We start from the raw sequence: 23003 nt of genomic DNA, 5'->3' as shown, positions 1-23003 counted from the left end.
CAAGCGCTTTACCACTGAGCTACATCCCCAGCTCCAAGGATTTGAACTGGCAAAGTCTGACACCGAAGACTATGTACCCATAGACCTGACTGTACACCTTGATTGCTGTCATTAATAAATCTCAAGGACTTTCAAACCATTTTTTGATCTACGCCAAAGGGCAGAACAGAGTAGAAATTCCAAAAGCCTAAGAGTTCCACATAAAGGTGTTTTACGCCTTCTGCAGGTCCCTCAGACATCCAGCAACCTGACAAAGATGACGCTGATATTAATAGTGTATATATCACTAATGTATAAAGTAATTCACTGAAAAGGGCTTTCCCTGATTTCTAAGACTGCTATTCATAAACCATTACTATTACATAATTCACGGCCATAAGAGAATGGCAGAGTATCACTTAGGAAATGTTCACCTAGATGCCCTTCAATTGATGAATGGATAAAGAAACTGTCATGTGTAAACACAATGGAATATTACTCAGCCATAAAGAAGAATAAAATTATGGCATTTGCAGGTAAATGGATGGAGTTGGAGAATATCATGCCAAGTGAAAAAAAAACAATTCCTAAAAACCCAAAACTGAATGTTTTGTCTGATAAGTGGATGCTGATACATAATGGGGGTGGGGAGAAGAATGGGGGAACTTAGGATTGTGTCAGATAAAGTGGACTTCAAGCCAAAGCCAGTCAAAAGGCATAAAGAAGAACATTTCATACAGCTTAAGGGAAGCACAAATCAGCAAGACATTACAATTGTAAATATTCATGCCCCAAACAATGGTGCATCCATGGACATCAAACAAATCCTTCTCAATCCCAGGAACCCAATAGACCACAGCACAATAATACTGAGTGACTTTAACACACCGCTCTCACCACTGGGTAGATCTTCCAAACAAAAACTGAATAAAGAAACCATAGAACTCAATAACACAATCAATAACAGACTTAACAGATATATATAGAATATTCCATCCATCAACAAGTGAATACACTTTCTTCTCAGCAGCACATGGATCCTTCTCTGAAATAGACCATATGTTATGCCACAAAGCAGCCCTTAGTAAATACAAAAAATAGGAAATGTTCACAGTCAAGAATGAAGATGGATGGATTGATGTCAAGTAGCAATGAGAACAGATTTAATTATTGTTGTGGACCTGGGTGTTTTAGAGCAATGCATTATACTGTCCATGTTTTTGATCAGTTTTTAGACAAGAGGCATCATACTGGCCAATTCAAAATCAGAACCAACTTCTAAAGCATCACAAATCTATGGAAGTTATAGCAAATATGTAACTTGAGAAAATATACCATTTTGTATGCTGGAAAATGAGTCCCGCCTGCTCATGCGATTTGTTTGCTGGAAATACATACAACTACAAAAGTGCAAAGAATAAATTCAATTCCTTTTGTGCTAGGGACTGGATTATTCATTATTAGGAAGATTTATAAAAACTCATCGCACAGAGAAAATAATGATTCCTGCAAATGCTTGCCAAGGTCAACCTCCTTAGGAGAATAACAGCAATCACATTGATAATGTTACTAAAAATATCATCCTGAGTGAATGCAGTTTCCTTAAAAAAATTATTGACTGAGGAATCATTGCTGGATAATGTATAATGATGACAGAGGACTATGGTAGGTCATGACCTCTGTGTTTTGTTGGGTTTATTTTTGAGATATCTAGTTCAATGTCCAAAATTATAACGTAGCCTCAATTGAAACATTAAACCTAAAGCATCTTGAGAGGGCATTAACCCAATCATTTTACACCAATGGATCTAAGCTTGGGCGTCTTGGTGGAATTACACTTGGCATCCATTTGTGGCACTGTTCATTCATGCAGCTGGTGCAACGTGAACCAGTTGCGTAAATGATTCTGAGAGCCCTGGGCCAGTTCAACAATTCCAGAAACACCTACAGATGCATTCTGGAAAAGTCCATGCTGTACCTGGTTTTCTGCAGACTGAAAGCAGGTGGCAGAGCCATCAATCACAGAGACCTGAGTGCAGGTTTGATTAAGTTGGCTGGAACAAACCAGGACAGTTGCAAGGAACGGGCTCCGTGGGGATTGCGTCTTGTTCCTCAGCCAACTTTTCTCATCCTTTTTGGCACTGACCTTTGGGAAGGAAGGCGAGGAAAAGGACGGTTAAAAATGACCAATGACCAAATGACCAAAGATGAGGGCCTCCACCCAAAGCCACCCTGTGAGTCATTGTGAAAGCAGATCCTCCCGCCCCAGCTGAGGCTTCCCTCTGCAGTCTCAGAGAGACCCTGGGTCAGAACCACCCAGCTGAATTCCTACACCCAGAAACCCGACAATGCCGTTTATTGTTGTAAACCATGAGGTGACGATTTGTTCTGCAGCTGGAGATAAATAAGCAATGCACCAGGAATTTGAACCCAGAGGTCCTGACCCCAAAGCCTGTGTCCTTTCCTTACAGCAGTTCTTGATGCTGGCTACACTGGCCAGGCCTTCCAGACCCTCAGAGCCGCGAGGATCATCACCCCAGGAGCATATTCAGTGCTGACATGTAGTAAGAGTGGACGCGGATTTCTGGATGAAGAGGAAGGATCGGGAATATCCCTGGGGCACCAGAGCTTCCCAGGGGCCTCAGCTCTCCCTTCTGGCTGACCCAGAGGGGACTGAAGTCCACATCGGATATTTATTGCTCTGAGCTGCCCAGAAGTCTGCTTGCTCTTTAACCCAGAAAATAATTTTGAGGAGCAAGACCTCTGACTGTTTTTCAAAAATGCACAAAAATAAGAAATACCGTCCTAAGCCAAAGCATCCTGCTGGGTCCTCTACCGTGCCTGGCAGCCTGGAGATTGGGGGCAGCAGGCCCTCAGACAGGAGTAGCCCAGCCTGGCCGTGACCTCACCCAGCCCCTTGCTGCAGAGGGGAGCAGAGGGGAGCAGGAGTCTTTTTCGGGGCAAGCAAGCTGCCAGTTTGCACACGCGCAGTAAATCAACACTCAGTGGCAATGGATCTTCGCCTGCGGGGAATCGCCTCCTCACCCAGATTTTATTTCACAGCCAGGATGGGGGGTGGGGAGAAAATAGTAACGTGTGAAAGAAACAAAGCATCGGAAGCTTTGATCAGATACGGCTGAAACAGGAAACCCCGGAACACCACAGGCTGATCTGATCCAAGACCACATGTTTCTACAGTAACCAGGGAAACAGAAGCCCAACCTCCTTCCCCAGCCTCCCATGTCCCACCATGTCCCACCACTTCCCCCACTGCTGCCGGATACCTGCGGACATGGAGCCCCCAAAATGTATCAAGTGTGACTGAGAAGCCAACCTTCAGTGCGTTTGGTTTTAGCTACTTATTAAGTCATGACTAATTATTACATCTGTTCTTAAATTTAAATAGTCGCCTATGGTTAGAAGATATGGCACCAGGAGTCGCTGCTTTAGAACAGTTCCCCAGAGAACTTTGGGCACTCTCAAGTAATTGAGAGCAAACACAAACTGCGAATTAGAGGCTTCCCCCTCATCCTTAGGGGATACACTGCAAGACCCCCAGTAGGTATGTAAAACAGCATCATGTCAAACCAAATATATCCTGTACCTACACACCTATGACACAGTTTAATTACAAATTAGACACAGTAGCTGGGCACTCAGGGACACATCTGTAATCCCAGCAGCTCAAGAGCCGAGGGAGGAGGACGGCAAGTTGGAGGCCAGCCTCAGCAACCTAAGCCCTAAGCAACTCAGTGAGGCCCGGTCTCTAAATAAAAGACAGAAAGGGGCTGGGGATGTGGCTTGGTGGGTAAGTGCCCTTGGGTTCAAGCCCTGTACTAAATTAATTAATTAATTAGACACAGGAAGACACTGACAACAACTAATAATAAAAGGGAATAATTTTAACAATATACCATAATTATACTGCCAACATCACTCCTCTTGTGCTTTGGGGTTATTTGAAGTAAAATGTGGGTTACTTAAACATAACGCATAGTTCAACATAAGCAATGTAATATTCTGACAGTCAATCAGGTAACCCGGATGCTACAAGTTGTCTAAAGGAGGGCAGCATATAGTGTGGATACACTAGATGAAGCATCCCAAAGTGGAATGTCAGAAGGTTTCATTTTTCTTTCCAGAATGATGTACAATTTAAAACTTGGGAATTATTTTCCCAAAAAGGGATAGAAAAGAACTCAAAACTCTAAGACTTCAAACCACATTTCAAAACTGCTAGGAAACCCTATTGATTGACTCGGTCTGGAGTCTCTTTAGCATCCACAACTAAGAAGTAAGGCAAGAAGGACTGAAGAAGAATGTCCACCCACTGTCTTCAATCCAAGTTCCTCTCCAACCACGGAAAGATGACCCCGTCTGTTCTGCAAGAGACCACTAATGTATACCTTTGGGGTTCAGTGGGGCAGCAAAGTGAAGCAAAGGCTCCCTGGATCAGAAATCATGTTCCGGTCACAAAGGAAGTACAACTGGGACACAAGAATGCCCTGGGAGGCCCAGTGTGGCCAGTGTGACTTTATAGGTCACCTGGGGTTAGGCAGTGGAGCAATTGGAATCTGATTCCTTATAGGCAGGAACATCAACTTACATGGGCACTAGGGGACACTACCTATAGGTTTCTACTGAAACTGCCCACCCTATTCCTGGGCATATGACCACTATGGTTTGGCTAAGTGTGCCCCAAAGGCCCATGGGTCAGCCTGTGGCACTATGGGTTAAGGGTCAGCCTGGGGCACTTTTGGAAAGTGGTGGAACTTTCAAGAGGCGGAGCCTAGTGAAAGGTGGTTATGTCATTGGGGCACGTCTTTGAAGAAGATATTAGAGCCCTGGTCTCTTCCCCTCTTTCGCTTTCTCCCTGCCAGGAGGTAAGCAGCTTCCTCTGCCATGCCCTCCCTTCCATGATGTTCTGCCTCATCATAGGCCCAAAGACAATGGGATCAAGCAACCATGGACTGAAACCTCTGAAACCATTAGCCAAAATGAAACTTTTTCTTTTTAATTGATTATCTCAGGTATTTTGTGATAGTAACAGAAAACTAACATAATACCCAGCAGAAACATGTACATATGATCACCCTAAGACTTGCATCTGAAAACCCATAGCAGCACTCTTCAAAGTACCCTAAAACTGGAAATGCCCCAAATCCTGATACCATAGAAAGAATAAATTTGGTGTGATTATACAGAGGGAATTACTACATAGCAGCGGAAGAAACCATCTGTGAGCAATCTGCCACCCTACATAACAGCAGTGTTACATCTCACAACATGATAATGAGCAAAAGCAGCCAGACCCATATGATTCAACAGAAAGGATCACCTTATCTGAGTCACTTTCAGTGGCTCCAGCTAGCTGAGATCAAATATGGTCCCAAAATATTACATGGAAAATTCTAGAAACAAACAATTTGTAAAGTTTTAAATTTCTTGCCATTTCGAGTAGCGTAATGAAATCTCTCATTGTCCAGGTACATCTCACCCAGAACATGAACCATCCCTTTGTTCTCTGTATCCACTCTTTATATGCTACCCACTCATTAGTCACTTAGTAGCCACTTCATTGATCAGAAGGAGTCATAGTAGCACAAGGCTGTGTTCAAGTCCCCTGTTGTACTTAATACTGGTCCTGAAGTGTAAGGATAGTCAGACTGGTAATCTGGAGATTCAGGAGAGAAGGGCTTCCTCTAAGGCAAAAGGAGAAAGAACAGTAAAATATTTTAAGAAAAAAGAGAGAGAGAGACCATATTCATATAACTTTTGTGACAACACACAGATACAACTGTTCTATCATTGGTTACTGTGGTCCCTCTCTTATGAGACCTAATTTACAAGTTAAACTGTATCCTAGGTGTGAATGTACAGGGAAAGAGTATCCCACTTATGACACACAAATCTTTTCTGTATATATTCTTCAGTTCCCATCTTTGGTAAGACAGGGTCTTGTTAGGTTGCTGAGGGTCTTGCCAGGTGGCAGAGTTTGGCTTTGAACTTGCTATTCTCCAGCTCCAGAGTCACTGGGCCTATAGGTGTGACCCAGTGTGCAGGGCTTCAATAGCTCTTTTTAAAAGGAAGCATTGTCCATCCCAAAAAAATACAGCTCAAAACTCACCCCTTCCATGAACTGTGAAAGTATTCTAGAGCAAACTTTCATTTTCTTCCCATTAATAAAGCAAAACTGCAAATTATTTCATGTGCATGGATCTTATTGTATTCATCAGGATTTTAACCTAACAGATTTTTAAACCTCCCTTGATGTTTAGCACAGCATTGGTGACAAATACCATTTATTTCAACTCTCTTTAGCCAACTACATCTCTTCTGGTATTAAAGTCGCTTAAATGGCAAAGACAAATATTATTTCATACTTTCTGTGAATTTTCAAACAGCTGAGTCCACTTAAACACACATTTTGTTCCATGTATAAAAATGGAAACCATCACAAGAGAAAAGACTCCGGAATTTTCCATCCACACGACTGTTGCTACACAGCATCTGTGGTGTAAACTGCACTCCATGGAGCTCACTCCTACTATCCCACGGGAGAAAAAGCATTGCATTGCATTATGGTCTCTGTTCAGGGCAAAGGCATTGGAAATGATCAGAAGAATGGACCCCCCAAAAAGTGACAAAAAAGCATGCAGATGGTTACAATGTGCTAGATCAAGAATCTTACATTTATAAAAGCCAGGCACAGTGGCACACGCCTGTAATCCCAGCAGCTTGAGAGGCTGAGGCAGGAGGATTGCAAGTTAGAGACCAGTCTTAGCAATTTAGGGAGGCCCAAAGCAATTGAACAAGACCCTGTCTCAAAATAAAAAATAAAAATGGGTGGGGATGTGGTTCAGTGACTAAGTACCCCTGGTTCATTCCCCAGTACGGAAATAAATAAAGTATATGGGAGGATGATTTATGCAAATAGTGCATAATTTTATATTACAGACATGAGCCCCTTTGATTTTGGTATCTGGGAACATTCTGGAACCAACCCTCCACAGATATCGAAGGATGATAGTTTAATGGGGAGTTTAGGAGCCATTGGACATTGAGTGGTCTCACCTATTTATTAACACCAGAGGGAAAGCAGAACAGAACAGTAAGCAAGACTCTTCCTTTAAAAGACTTTTCTCCACCTTGGTAGAGTTCCACAGGCTTGGTAACTGTATAGAGTCCGTGAAGTCAAGAATCAACCTCTGGTAAAGCCATCTGGAGTGCCGTATGGTAGCCTGACCCAAGACTTTCCATTTGATAACAACTACATAAGTCTTTGTCCTAGAAACATATGCTTGGATTAAAGAAATTTCTGGAATGGTCAAATTTATCACCTTAGTTCTTAGGAGTAAACTAAGTGCAAACAGACATACTTTCTCTCTCCCCTTTGGTCCCTGCCTCTGCCGCCCTCTTGGTCTCTGGGGATTGCTAGGGGCATCATTTCCATCTGTGGGGAAGAGGAAGCCTGCCACCTGGGAGCCCCCTCTGGCTTGCTCTGGCCCTGCCACCTGGGAGCCCCCTCTGGCCTGCTCTGGCCCTGCCCACCGGAAGAAGGATCCATGGGACCAAGAGGAGACCAGAGGTGGAAGGGACAGTAGGAAGACAGACTGTCTGTGTGTTCTGAAGGTTCATCAATATGAATCTATGACTTTTACATATTTAGAAAAATAACTATTTTTTCCATTGTCTTTTTCCTTAGAAAAATGCCTAAGTGTGCAACATTCAAGATCCAGAGACAGTTTCCAAAGATTTCCCAAGTGTTTGATGGCTCGCAGAGAAAAATGATCCAAGACTGAAGGGCGACTTCATGGTGCAGGGAACATCTCATTGCGTGTTTCTGCCCAGGGACAAAGCCTGTCCTCGCCAATCCAAGGGGAATCCAGGAAAAACCATCATCGGGGATCTTCTGTCAAGAAAAGGAAGTTGGCACATGCTGTATTGCAGAACAGATCTTGACCATCTGACCTACTGTTCTTGCTTCTCGCTATTTTTACACTCTGTAATCATTCTTGATATTTTACTAACTTAGCAAAAGGTTTTAGTGCTCTCTGTGCCTGATTAACAAGCAAGGAAAGGAAAGGCTAGGCCTCCCCCAGAGTTCAGCTTTCACGGTGAAATTCACACTGGGCACTAACCTGCTACCATTTCAAAGAGCACAAACGAGGCCGGGTCTGTGATTCGTTACCCACTCTGTGGGCTCAGAAGTCGGGGAAAACTGTGGCGCTTAGTGATCTCTCCTGGGTCTGTTTGGCTCTAGGTCTGAGCATGAGGCTACACCCCAGATTTTTGTGTGTGGAAGCACAGGTAAATAATTGCTCTCCATTCAGGATCAGCTGCTGGCTTGGGCATGTGGAGACAGGGTCTTTAGGTTGCATTCCAGATGTGCAAACATAAACTGTCCTTCAGAATAAGTACAGAAAACTCTTCAATATAAGTTGATCACACCCAACCCTAGTGACTTTGTATGTGAAGGGAAGACAGGGAAAAGTGGAATTGCTTTTTAAAAGTAGATTGCTGGGCTGGGGGTATAGCTCAGTTGGTAGAGTGCTTGCCTAGCATGCACAAGGCCCTGGGTTCAATCCCCAGCACCACCAAAAAATAAATAAAAGTGGATTGCTGTCATTCAGAAGTCAAACAGCACCGTGATCTAAATGTCTGAGTCCTCTGCAAAACTCATAACTTACAAGGCAATGGTGTAGGCAGGCGGGGTTCTGGGAGGTGCTGAGGTCACGGGGGTGGAGCTCCAAGAGGGGGATCAGTGTCCTTACAGAAGAGACCAGAGAGCTCCTTCCACCATGTGAAGACCCCGTGAGAAAGTGCCACCTGTGAACCAGGAAGCTGCCCTCAACAAACAGAATCTGCCAGCACCTTCTGGGTAGACTCCCAGCCTCCAGGACTGTAAGAAATGTTTCTGGCTTGTAAAAAATTCACTTTGTGGCGTTTTGTTGTGACAGCCCAAAGGGACTAAGATATCTCATGAGCTCAAGAAGCTTACAATGGAGCTAACCACACATACTAGGCACATAGGCCATCTATAGTGCAGGAATCTATGTGTGCACACACCAATAGCACGTGCCCTCTAACATGCATCAGTGCACATATGCACACACATGGGCACACACAGTACAATGGGTCAGTTCATGCATGCACACTCACATAACAGTCCACGCCCTCTACCGTGGGCACATATACATAGGCATATGTCCCACCCAAATGAACCACAGCAAACACATACACAAAATTTCTAGGAGTTTGGGGTTACAGCTCAGTGGCAGGGCACTTGCCTAGCATGCTTGAGATCCTAGGTTCCACCCCCAGCACTATAAGAAATGGTGGAATTTCTCTATTATTAGTACTTATGAAAGATGCCTTTCTTCTCAAACCATAGCACTCAGAGTTGGGGCTTTGTCTCATGTGTTGATGTAAAAACTCCCTTGGTTGGTCAGTGAGTTCCATATGCCAGAAAATGTTCCCCAAATTTGACTCATGATGTTTTATGAAAATACAGCTTCCCACCAGGCACAGTGCCTTATGCCTGTAATCCCAGCAACCTGGGAGGCCGAGGCAGAACTGCAAGCTCAAGGCCAGCCTGGGCAACTTAGGGAGACCCTGCCTCAAAAGAAGTAATCAAAAGGACTGGGAATGCAGCTCAATGATAGGGCACCCCTGGGGTTCAATTCCCAGGAAAGAAAGAAGAGAAGAAAGAAGAAAGAGAGAAGAAAAGACGATTTCTCATGGGTCCAGGGCAAGCACCTAGGACGTGGATACCATTCAATGCCAACATTCAGTGCAGCGTGCCATCCGGCTAAACCAAGAGATCAGGTGAGACACAGTAACATAACAAACCTCAAATCCACAAGTAGTCTCTTTTTTAAAAACCATGTAGCATGTAGAAGTTTCAGAGGGGAACTAGCTACCTTTTAAGTGTGATGGTAGGCAAAGGGCCAATCTGGAGACAAACTGAGCATCAAAAAGAATCATGACAGTAATTGATGACAAGACCAAACAAAAATGAAACCATGAGTCAATAATGATGCTCAAAAGTCAAGTGCCGTGAAGTAAGATCTCTGCTCCCTGGAGAGACTTCATCTAAGAACTCGTAGCAGAAACGAGAGTGTCCGTAATTCACCATTCTGTGACTTACCACAAACAGAAAAGGTCGTGCATGGGTGTGAACAGATCTTCACTGGCTCAGAACACCACCCCAAGCTACTCATTCATTGCACGGGACAGAGGCACCTGCTACTGGGGAGGTCTGGCAGACGCAAACCTTACCAGCTCACCATACCCAGCAAAGGCAAGACAAGGCCAACCTGAGCACTGGATGCCATTCTGCACCTTCCTGAGAGGGACACAGCACCACCTCTGCAGCTGGGGAGGCTGAGGCAGGAGGATCGCAAAATGTCAGGGGGATTCTTGCCAAAAATGTCCAAACCGAACGGAAGCAAGAAGCAGCAATTATACACGCACAGATCACAGGACATTAAAGAGGCTCACTGGCCTAGACTTTTCCAGAGATATGAGAGCCATGCGAGAAACTCTAAGAGTGGCCACATATCATAGCTGGAGAAAATCACCAAGTTGTAGCCAAATGTGGTACACAATTCTGAACTGGAGTTTCATGGCAGGGTTTTTTGGTTGTTTTTTGTTTTTTGTTTTTTTTTTTTTTTTTTTTGGTTTTTTTTCTTTTTACAAAGTCTATGGATATTTTTTGCTGAATTCAAAAGGCCCTGCCAGCTACCAAGTGGTCACAGATGTCCAAGCAATGTGACAGCCATCTGTTGCTCTAGAGAATCCCTCCTCGAAGGCTTCTGGGGCAGGTTTGGGCAAGCTGCATTGGTGGCGAGGTTTGGGCAAGGGGGAGACACAGCTGTACGAGTCAAGCCCAGGTAGGAAGCACCAGGATCCACCCAGAGGTGCCCCTGGAAGAGGCGCTCAGAGCACACCCACTGTCCTGGGGTTAAAGTGCAAAGCACTAGGATCCTGGGGACTATCAGAGGAAGCAGAAGTCCCAGGAGAATTGAACACTAAGTTCCCCCATCCACTCCCGGCTCCGCTTTGCTAGGGCAGCTGCAGAAAGAAAGAAAGAAGGGAAGGAAGGACAGATGGAGGGAGAGAGGGAAATCCCCATTAACAATTTCTGAAAGGCAACGATTAATTTAAGACGTCTCAGGCTAACATTTGAAAATGAGCATGCTGGTCATTTGTGTCTCTATACGCCGTGGTAAAGTCACTGCAGAGATCTCGCACGTAGTCGGAGAGCTGAACGGAATCTGTACTTAAACTCTACATAGACATATTTATCTTACTAAGGATTTTGCATTTCAGCACTGTTCAAAGGGTGATTTTCAAGATGGGGAAAAAACCAGGTGAAATGCTGAACCCTGCTCCTCCTCATCCACCACAACACCCAGGCTTTAGGCAAATTCCACACTAAGAGGTAGGGAAGAGCCGCTCCTGGTCCTGGGTCTTCCTCCAGAGCTGGAAACTCTAAGTGGGAAATGTGCAACAATGAATCAAAACTCACAGCAGCCACTGCTACCCAGGCATGATTCAGGCTGCCTTGCTGAAGGTGCTACAGATTGTTTCCAGTCTCCCTCAACACTGAGGAAAGAGGCATAAAACAGGCAATGAATCAAACTTCATTTTAGAAGTTTCCTGGTATTTCACTTTTGTTTCTGATCCTGATAGACTGCTAAGTCCCTGCCACCCCCCACCAAAAAAACAAAAAGTAAATAAGCATCCATGTACGGATCATGCCAATGGGCATCAATCCCCACCCATCTCACTAAAATATATCCGCGCCTGTTACAATTGTCTCTTCTCCCCACCGCAGCCAGCTGGGGATCAAACCCAGAAGTTCATGAGTACTACGTTTTGCTTTTTGTTTTGTTTTACTGAAAGTGATCCCAAGAGCTTTTACACGATAGGATGTTTTCCAGTCCTATGGAAATCAGTTCTTCTGGGGTACAGCCTGGGTGTTCTCAGCAGATAAAGCATTTTAATTGGGTGAGGAAAGTGATTTGCCACTTTAACAGCTCTTTGTAAAACCTCCTTTGACTTTGCCAGCGACCAAAGCCCCCAACTGTGGCGGTTTCATCTCTTTTTTGGGATGGTGTTACCATTTTTCAAATGAAGTGTATATTACGAGTGCCTTTATGCTTTTATGGGACTCAGGACAATAATCTCTCGCTTGGGTTTTCTTTGTTTCTTCGTGGTAGATGACAGCCGATCTATGGTGGGATCCAAGAGGCTTTGACACAGTAAGGGACCCAGGCTAGCAGTCTCATTCATGAATTTTCTTCTCTTTCCCCGTCCCCAGTGCTGGAGATGGAACCCAGGGCTTAAGTGGATTCTTGTGCTATGTTCTAGCCCAGCACAATAATGCGTGGCGATACACTCTGAGAAGCATTTTGTCAGACAACTTCATGATGGTGCAAATACCCCCGTGCATTTACACAAAATTATACGGCTATGACATCTCTTGGTGACATCATCAGACCACCACTGCATATGAGGTTCCTTGGTGATCGGAACATTATCGGATGGCTCATGACCACATCAGCAAAATAACATTGCTTCAACATGAGAAGATTCAGAGTGATTAATGAGAACATCTCTGTTGTTTTTCCAAAGTCTCCGAAGTCGGGTGGGCTTTACATATGACATGCATATAAATTCAGACTGGCCGCTGTTCCTTCGAGTGCTGGGTTCCACTGGCAGCCACATCATATCCGACCTGACGGGCAACCCATGAAAGACAGGTCTGCCGAGGTTCCTCCCCTAGCCCGAGGTCCCCCAAAGATGCTGCCCGAGCCTCCCCTCTGCCTGCATCAGGTCGCCCTTTAATTGATTCTGAAACTCGCCTGTGCAAGCACACCCGCCAGCCTGCTAAATCCATTAATGTGAACTGGTCCAGCCCAGGGGCTGCCGGGGTCACTCAAAGCGCCAGCCTGCGTCCCTGAGGATGACTCAGCAAACCATCAGCCATGGACCCGTGTACAATTGGAAGCACAGGCCTCTCCTCTACGCAGACTGGAAAAAGAAAACAGACATGTTTTGTATCACCAAGACCCTAGGAACAGCTTACAAAGAAAGAATTCACAAATGCAAATTCTGCAAGAAGAATTGACCTCAAATAACTTCCACTGTCCCTGTAAAAGAAAAATAATTGCCAACTCCTTTTTGCCTCTAGGAAATACAGGCCAGCCCTTCTGAAAGTGTGGAAAGAAGAGCTTGGGAGCGCACCAGGAGGGAGTAACCGTAGGCTGTCCCAGAACAGCAGAAAGCCCCAAGCCTCAAGCTTTGCCTGACCTGTTTCCTGTATTTCACAATCAGTGAAGCAGCTCAGTGACACAGAGTCTTCTGAATGTATTTTCTCCTTAAGGCAATGATCACAGAGGTCACGACACAGGAAGAAAATGGACTCAGAGATCACAGGTCAGTTGCCAGAGCAGCTGGGTCCTGCAGTCAGGGGATTCCTTGCCAATGGGTGAATAGCTTTGCCATGGCAGCATGGTCAAAGCTGTCGATGCAATTTAAACCACTAAGAATAGGCCTGAAGAGTGAAGGAGAAAATAATCAAGTGACTGCCGTGATCTGGCACTTTTCCTTTTACCCGTCCTGAAAAAACTACGTGGGAGACACTTTCTCACAGAAAAAATAGAGAGCCTTTCTTTATGTCCTGCGTTTTCCAATTTACGGAGATGAAGTTTCCAGGCCCTCCAACACAGGTCCATTAGTTAATGACGTCTCAGAAGATGTTTCCTAAAGAGTGAGGGTGAGCTTGCAGTCGGAACAAATTATAAAACAACAAACCAGAACTGCATCCCAGGCTCACCACCGTGGACCCATGCCTGTAACCCCAGCTACTCGAGAGGGTGAGGCAGGAGGATCACAAATTTGAGGCCAGCCTCAGCAGCTGAGCAAGGCCTGGTTTCAAAATAAAATAATTAAATGGGCTGGGGAGGGGCTCAGCAGGAGCACCCCTGGGTTCAACCCCCAGTATTGTCAAAAACCAAAAAACCTGTGTGCATATTGATGAGGTGAAGTGCACTCTAGAATCCAGGAGGATAAAATAATTCCATCCCTGGCGAAGTCAAGAGAATTGTCCCTTTGCAGGGTTTTTCTTAGCATTTCAGTGGATGGCCTCAATCACCAAGGAGGTATCAAGAGACCACGTCCAGCGCCCAGAATCGCGCCGACACTGGCCCACACCCCCAGGGCCTGTGGCATTTGGAGCGGTGCCATGTTTTAGCCTGGTTTTCCTGACAGCACATCCACTCTATCTTGTGATCCTTTTATCCTGCAAACCAGAAAGCGTACTCCAAAATAGAAAGCACAGTTCCACCGCAAAAAAACAATAGCAGGTCCCAGGCTTCTAAATGAGCTTTTTTCTTTTCTTTCTTCTCTTTGTATTGGAAGAAGAGAGTCCATCAAATTCCCGGATTTGTGATTGGACATGAAGGTTTCTTTTTCTCACAGGTTTAAGAAAGGTGGGGAGGACGGAAACATGGAGCACTTGCCTAGCACGTGTGAGGCACTGGGTCCGATCCTCAGCACCTCAGAAAAACGAATAAATAAAAATAAAGAAAGGTATTGTGTCCACCAAAAAAAAAAAAACAAAAAACCTACTGAACCTCTGTCCTTTCAACTAGCTTTAAGTTATCTCCATTCATGCCAGACTTCCTCAATAAGATGAAATGAAATCATGGTGAATGTACTAGGTGCCATGGACTATAGGCTTTAAGTGGTAACTTTTGGGTTATTTCTATATTATCACAATCAGAAAACAAATTAAAAATGAAATAAATCCAAACAACTCCTAAGCACTGCCCACAACTCAGTGTGAACCATGGGTCTCAATCCTGTGTTCTTGGCACCTGATTGATGCCAATGTTGACTTTTCCTTCCTGACTGGAAGTTCTGAAAACTGTTCCCCCTACTAAGTCAGATTGCTGGGAGGAGGAAGTGCCGGGATGGAACCTGGGGCTTGGCACAGGCTCGGCCAGTGTTCTACCACTGAGCTACATCCCCCACCCCGAGCCATGGTTTTTGATCATGCTGGTGCTTCAGTCCCAGCTGTAAATACAAAATCTTACTCCATCACTCAAAAATACTGTTAACATCCAAGTCCAGAGCCTGGCACAGTGGTGCATGCCTGTAATCCCAGCAGCTCAGGAGGCTGAGGCAGGAGGATCACAAGTTGGAGGCCAGCCTCAGCAGCTTAGCGAGGCTCCAAGCAACTTAGCAAGACCTTGTCTCAAAAAATAAATAAATAAATAAATAAAATAAGATAAAACATCCAAGTCCTAACTCTGAGAACATCAAATGTGACCTTATTTGGAATGAGGTTTTGTAATTAAGGTAAGGTTCTAGAAATGTGATCTTTAAGGCAAGCCCTAAATCCAGTGACTCATGCCCTTACAAAAGAAATGAGACTGGAGCACAAAAAGACCACCCTCTAGACAGAGCTGAAACCAGAGTGAGAAGCCAGAGAAGGGTAAGGGCTGCTGGCAGCCATGGGAGCCAAGAAAGAGGTGGAGAAGCTGAGAGGTGGATTCTCCCAGACCTGCCCAGAAGGAACCAAGCCTTGATTCCTGAAGGGTGGCCGCCAGGACTGAGAGCAATAGCTGCATGGCTGTGGCAATGTACCAGGTGACAAGGGAAAGTCGAAGAAGATGAGGTCATTATGGTGGAGGACTTCATCATCAAGCTGTTACAGGCCAGCGGAAAGAACAAGAAGCGGGAGGCAGGAGCTACAGAGTAGAATGGAGGCGGGAGGGCAGGTGGCCCTGGACCCAGAAGACAAGGGACATCTGGCCCCTGGAACGCAGGGTTAGGATGCAGACAAGGTTCATCTTCATCACTGCCAAGTCGAGAAACAGAAGGACCCAGCCATGGCTGGGGGAGGCGAGGGCCACAGCAGAGCGTGCAGGGCGGGGGCTGCAGACACCGGGGACGCACAGTCGCGACCGGCGGGCGAGGGAGCACACGGCACCGCCTGCTCCCACCAGGGCCCAGCTGGGGCTGCAGATCATGATTCTGTAGTAACACGAATCCGCTCGGTTGTGCAAGTTTTCTCCAGCAGCCATCGGCAGCTTGGACGTGGACCAAGGACAGCAGATGGCTGGGCTGGTGGAAGACGGGGCTTCTGCGAGCGCCGCGCACGGCATTTCGGTTGTTTCCGACAGGAGCTCTGTTGGACCGACGGGCTTCGATCGGTAAATTCTGTACAGTAAACACGGGGTAAAAAAACTACTCTCACGGGCTGAGCGGGGCGGGGCAAGGGGCTGTAGGTACTGCAGAGAGATCGGCATACGGAAAGTGGGGTCACCTGCAGGGCCCCCAAGATACAAGCTGCATGATTCCACAGCGCAGAACGCATCCTCTTTAAGGACGGCGATTGTGGGAAAACTATAAAGAAGCCACGGAGATGATTTTCCCCAAAGGTCGAAGTAGTATTCAGGGTGAGTGGGGGCGGGGTGCTCAGGGCACCGAGCAGGGGGCCAATCTGGCTTCTGGACCAATACAATGTGTACGTCTCTGAAACGGTCATGCATCACAATAAAAAATAAAAGAAACGCAATGTTCTGTGGCTATAACAGCTTTCAAGTATATGTTCTGCAAAGTAGAGAGTCGGCATTTCCATAAGCCAGGATTTTTTCTTCTTCTTCTTCTTCTTCAGCTGCAAGCATTAGAAATCCAAAGCAAGGTAGGCACCACAGTGGTAGGGCACACCTTACAATCACAACAACTCATGAGGCTGAGGCAGGATCCCAAGTGTGAGGTCATCTTTGGCAACTTAGTATGACCCTGCCTCAAAATAAAAAATTTAAAGGATTTGGAATGTAGTTCGGCAGTAGAGCATCCCTGGGATCAGTCCCCAACACTGCAAGATAAAAATAAACCCAAATCGATGGAAGAAAGGGAAGAAGAGGAGGAGTTGAAGAAGAGAGGAAGAAAAGAAAAGAAGAAACACATTGGTTCATTTAACTGAAAGTATCATATGTGGTCTTCAGGCTTGGCTACATCCAGGTGCTCAAATGCTACCTAGTGAGGATTTCTCCATATTCCTCTGTGCCTTAATACTGCCTTCAGTTTCAAAGAGTGATACTGAAGACATGTTTTCATCTTCACTAGGTTTACCTGTACCCACTTAGCAACCCCAGCACAAAACAAAACTCTATCAAACTGTATCAAAAAGCCGTGATCCATCTGTCTCTAGATCATGATGGACCACGGATCCTTCCCTAGCAACTCTCCCTGACTGACGGATGTGAGATGCCATTTTTGGCCAACCTGAGCCCCAAGTCCACCCTGGGAGCTCTACTGCACAGTACCCGAAAATAGCTGGATATTGTCCAAAGAAAACTTTCATTTTCAACCCAAACACATGAGGTGGTCACAAAGCCAGATCAAAGACACCCAAGGCTCGCTACAAGTACTTCCACCTTCCTTGGTGCCAGCAGACTCTCCTTTCATTTCCCACGCATACATATGCAATAAATAGAACACACAGAGACAATGAGCTTCCAGCTCCTCCTCCCTCTGGCCTCTGTTAATCACCTAATGCAAGTTTCTGCAAAAGCTTAGCATCAATCTGCTCAGGTATAGAATTCCTAGCAGTCCCCCAATAACAGGCTTCTGCCGGCACAGTGGAGTAGAATGTGACCTTCTACCAGGAAGAACATCAAGGGACCAGATGGATCCATGCCCTCCAGCTCTGCCTAGTGACCCACAATGTCTATCCCACAGCCTCAGGGATACTCAGCCGGCTCCTTACGGTTAATGAAAGCAGGCAGCATGGATGCTCTGGAAGGATCCAGCGCCCAGGGAAGACAAGCTGGTTTTGCTGAGCAAGCCTGCCAGTGGCCCAGGGATCCTCCAAGAGCATCACAACCAAGAGTCTCCCAATAGAGTGTGTTACTGAACCTCTGTCATGCCTCTGTCAAGACCGCCAAGGCTGGACGGCTGGGCTCACCTGGGCACGATTCAGAGCACACTGCAATCTCCAACCGTCCTGAGCCACCAGCCATTGGCATCGAACCTTAACAAAAGCCATCCAAGCACAAAGTCCAACAGATTTTAGCCTCTGGTCATCCCCTTGCTGAGAAAATCCCCAAAGCAGAACAGCCACAGCTTGATATTGATCCCCAGATTTCTGGGTTTTGTTTTTTTGTTTGTTTGTTTGTTTGTTTGTTTTTGTTTTTTCCTGGTGGGAAGTGGGTACCAGGGATTAAACCCAGAGGTACTTAACCACTGAGTCCCAGCCTTCACTTTTGTTTTTGTTGTTGTTTTATTTTGAGACAGGGTCTCACTAAGTTGCTCAGGGCCTCACTAAGTTGCTGAGGCTGGCTTTGAACTTTCAATCCTCCTGCCTCAGCTTCCAGAGCTACTGGGATTACAGGTGTGTGCCACCATGCTGGGCTCACATTTCTAAATAGTAAAGCGATCAAGTCTGGTTTTGAAAATTATCAATAATCATTTGACCCAAGATTCCTTTCAGCAGGACCTGGTGGCACACGCCTGCAGGAGGATCCGCTGCAGGAGGATCACAAGTCCAAGTCCAGCCTGGGCAATGTAGGGAGAGCCTGTCTCAAAATAAAAAAGTAAAAAGGGCTGGGGGAGTACTCAGGGCTGCAGGGCTGCTGGTTCAATCCCTCGGCGCTCAGAATGCTCCTTGCGGTAAGCAAGCTTTTGGTTTCCGCCACATACAATCAATGAACATGAAATTAACTTCTTGAAAACACGCATGAGCTTTTTCCTGTCTTCCTTTATTCCACAAGACTACCCAGGGCTCCTCCCAGGTGCCCAGGACTCTGCAGAGAACCAGAAAGACAAAAATTAGCCAGCCACGCCCCTGCCAAGGAGACGCTCCTCAGGAAGAACTTGATGTCTGCTGTACTCAGCTGGCCCCCAGGCAATGGCGGGGGAGGAACACGGTGGTAACCTTTCCAGAAAAAACAAAACCAAAAAGCAATTCCTGGTCAACGAACCAAGAAGTAAAAATGGGCCCAGCTGAGGGTCCACAGAGGCCGACCGATCACCCACACTCCCCCTCCCTGAGACCAGCCCCTTCCTCCAGGCTGCCTGCTGCACTCGGGAGGCACCCAGGCAGGGTGCAGAGGGTGCTGGCTCCTTCCCTGCCGGCTCCCCCTTCCCTTGCCACATCCAGGAATGTTCTCCCCCAGTCCAAACCAAGGGCATGCAATGTGTCTGTATTTGAAAACAGGGTCTCCAAAGGGGTGACTGAGGTAAACAGAGGTCTCTAGGGTGGCCCTGATCCAACAGGAGGTCTTCATAACAGATGAGGACACAGGCACATACGGCTTCTCCCTGTGAGACATGGTCCTCCACAAGGCAGACACCCTGATCGCGAACTTCCAGGCTCCAGGGCTGGGTAACCACACCCACATGTGACATGTCCACACTGAAGTCCTGGCGCATTGACACCAGTCCAGAGCACCACTAGACCTTCCCAACTTCGAGGCCCTGCAGAATCTCTCAGGAGCGGAGAATGGCCTCCCCCATTCCCAATTTTTAAAGCCCACCAGTGGTAGGGCGCGGGCTTTCTTGCTCTTTGCCGGGGCACAGCTTCCCTAATCTGAGCAGCCCTGGAACCTACAGGCAACGCCCACATCCGGACTTTCCCCCCAGGGCGCCCTTCCTCCTCCCCGTCCCCAGACACATCCCCAACCCCTGAGAAGAAGCCGCAGCACCTGGCTCAGAAGAGGAGCCGCCGGAGACTTGACCGAGTCCTGCTTCACAGGATGGGAACAGACCCTGAACTATACACTGACCAAGGGACCCCCTGCCAGACCATTTTAAGTTTGCGTGCAGGGAATGACATTTAAAGGCCTCAGTCTCTCTCCAGGGGAGAAAAGAGCAGAAAATAGCCCAGGAAGCTCGCCTACGTGCGCGGGAGAGACGGATGAGCGGGACGGGTTGTTTTCTTCTCGTTGGGGGAGGGGGTGCTGTTGGGGTTGAAGGGGGAACAGGAAACAGAAAGATACCTAGTTTACAGGCAAATATCAGGAGAGTCATTTTTCGATGATGGGAGGGCAGGCTTGGGGCTGCCTCTAGAGCGACCCTTTGGGGATGGAGGGCCGGGGGAGCAAGCCCCAGGGAGCCCGAGGTGATCACCGTGCAGGCCCTCCCCTCCCAGCCCACCGACAAATCTTGTTTTAAAAAATGGCTTTTTTTTTTTTTTTAAAGCAATACTTCCTGTTATGTTCAAGAGACTCGGGGCCGTTTCATTATTAAGCAATTTTCTCTCTTTAAGTAAAGAAACCCAAAAAAAAGACAACAACTAAGACCACACGGCTGCAAGGCCGGACGGCCGCAGCCCAGCCCAGCATGGATGTTTCAAAGCTCATATTCTCTTAAGCCCTAATTAAGCCTTCCAAGGGCCTGCCTATGTTTAAGTTGCATTCGGAAACGGAAAATCCAATGTGTTTAACATTGTCTGCTTCAGCTGAAAAGGAAACTGTACATTTATACAGTCCTGGTTTGTTAAAAAAAAGAAAAAGCCAATTGCATCTCAATCAGTGTCTGGAATGAGGCTGGGCGGCGGTCCCCCCAGGGCTCCCCCGACTTTCCACCCCCACTGTCCGCTCCGCTTCTATCCCCCTCCCCCCCACCCCCTTCCTGCTCCGCCGCCCCTCCCCCTCCCCCACCCCCTTCTTGCTCCGCCGCGTCACCCCCCTCCCCCTCACCCCTGGCTGGCTCCGCCGCCCATCCCCTCCACCCCTTCCAGCTTCGCTGCCCATCCCCCCTCCTCCACTTTACACCCCTCCTTCCTCCTGCAACTCCCATCCCCCTCCTCCCTACTTTCCAGCTCTCTCCCCCTCCCCGCTTCTGCTGGCGGCTGCCGCAGCCTGGCCTCCCTCCCTTACCCTTCGTCCCCTCCCCCGTGATCCGCCCGGGCTGCCAGCTCTCCGTGGGCGCTGCCTGCAAAGGTCACGTGGCCCCTCCGCCTCCCGGGCGGGGGAGGGGCGGCGGCAGAACCTGTTCTTTGTTAAGAGGTCACCGCCAGCGCCCCGCCGCGGGCCGAGCTACCGAGGACCTTGGAAGAGCCGCGCACTCGGCGCCCCGCCCCCACGCCGTGCGCAGGCCGCAAGACGCGCGCCCCAGTCCCGGGCCTGGAGACGGGAGGGGCCCCCCAGGGGTGGTGCGTTGGCACGGTTGGCGGGGGAGGGGCGGTGGGCGACCGCTAAAGGAAGGGCTGAGGCGGGGTGGACTCCGGGGGACGGCTCTGAAGTTCTGCTCGATATCTTGGAGGGTGGCTGGCCACCCCGCCCCGTAATGAAACCCCCTAGCCCCGCAGTAGGGACGCGCTGCAGGCTGGGCCTGTGAGGCGCGCACTGCGCATGAGAAACCCCCACTGTAACCTCAGAGGTTGCAATCCTGCAATCCTGGCAGGAGAGCATTCCTCAGATTATTTAAATGCCTGCGTTTGTATGGGGTTCTTTGGGTTGATTTTGTTTTGGGGGACTGGGGATCGAACCCAGGGTTGCTTAACCCTTGACCCACATCCCCAGCCCTATCTATTTCTTATTTTGACACAGGCGCTCGCTGAACTGGTGAGGCTGGCCTCGAACTTGCAATTCTCCTGCCCCAGCTTCCCCAGTCAATGGGATAACCGTGCCAGGTCAGAGTTCTTTCTGGAGAAATCTTTTGTCACTTTAATACTTATATGTTAAGAAAGTTTACCATCCTCCTAATCTGTAATGGAGCGTCGTTCCTTTTCTGTCCAAAATTTGTTTTTTAATTCCCAGAGAAAACATGTTAACATTTGCAAGTATAACATGCCTGTCGTTTTTCTCTGCACGGAAAATAATTTCCGTCCCCAAAGGGAGTTGAGGATGTCAGGGAGGTGACTAATAAAATTGGGCTCACACTGTAAATAGTTTGGCGGTCTGATTTGGTTACCTACCCTTAGAAATATTTTTCTAGGTCACTAAATGTTTTTCAAAGTCATACTTGGAATGAAGGCTTAAAATTCCTCTGTGAAATCTTACACGCCAGAATCTATCAGCCATTCCCTATTGCAGAACATTCTTCGCCTTCAACATTTAAGAAATGTAATGCGTGGGCCGGGTGTGGCTGGGGGAGAGCCCTTGCCCAGCATGTCTCGGGTCCTGGGTTTGACATCCCTCCCCCCATACCACACACACACCCGGAAAGAAACACTGTAGCCTAAGTTATACCCACTTGCGTAAATTACATAAGTAACCTTTTTCTCCGTCATCCTCAATGCAACAAGTGGATACAGTTTCCTCCTGGCCATGGGTAAGTGTGTTGCCGGCTTCCGGGTATTTGGAATTCCTATTTGTAACTTTTTAGAGTTAAAGGAAGAAAATGTTAGTCAAGTGTGCAAGCCAAGTGCTGCTCTTGAGAGCCCAGAAGCAGGTGGGTCAAGAGGTGGCCCGGAGCATTGCAAACATCTGCACATCCTAGCCTGTTTCTGGGAGTGTTGCTTGACATGCGCAGCATGTGCACCACAAAGCCCCAATGTTTATAGTAAGGAATGGAAGTTTTCCCTTCTGTCATGTTCACTGCTAAATATAGCATTTTATATTTATATGCTTTGCACATGAGCAGGATGGTGGATATCACTGATTACATGTCAATTGAGTGATTTTAAATGGAAGCCATAAGTCTCCATATGGTAGGACGAGACAGGCATCACAGGGATACAGAACAAGTCACTGTTCCCGTTAAGACTGAACTTGGCAGGCCTAAGAAGCTCAGGCAGTCTACAAAGAGTCCTCCAAGTGACTGACTGGCATCATCCGTCCTTCTGCATCCTTCTGTGTCCATCGCACAACTGGCATGAGGAAATTCTATCCAAGATACTTCCTCTCAGGTTGCTTCTGTTTCAATATCAAATATGAAAAGAAGAAAAATGAGAATGCACAGAGTTACCTTTCCTAAAAAGCATACCCCGCAACTAGTTTTTGCTTGCTTGCTTTAGGGGGTACTGGGGATTTATTTATTTATTTGGTACTAGGGAT

At 47.2% G+C, this 23003-nt stretch overlaps 1 long non-coding RNA gene across 1 annotated transcript; it reads right to left on the bottom strand.

The window, feature by feature from the left end:
* Positions 1 to 1657: 1657 nt before the first annotated feature.
* On the bottom strand, positions 1658 to 21123 carry LOC306650878. The gene is made up of 2 exons (XR_013761048.1): positions 20883 to 21123; positions 1658 to 2125 (listed from the first exon to the last, which is right to left on the bottom strand). It is a non-coding gene; the product is annotated as an uncharacterized lncRNA (long non-coding RNA).
* Positions 21124 to 23003: the final 1880 nt, after the last annotated feature.

Source organism: Sciurus vulgaris, assembly GCF_902686455.1.
Source record: "Sciurus vulgaris genome assembly, chromosome: X".
NCBI lineage: Eukaryota > Metazoa > Chordata > Mammalia > Rodentia > Sciuridae > Sciurus > Sciurus vulgaris.
Note: the sequence above shows the minus strand (reverse complement) of the source record. Positions and strands in the feature narration are given on the sequence as shown.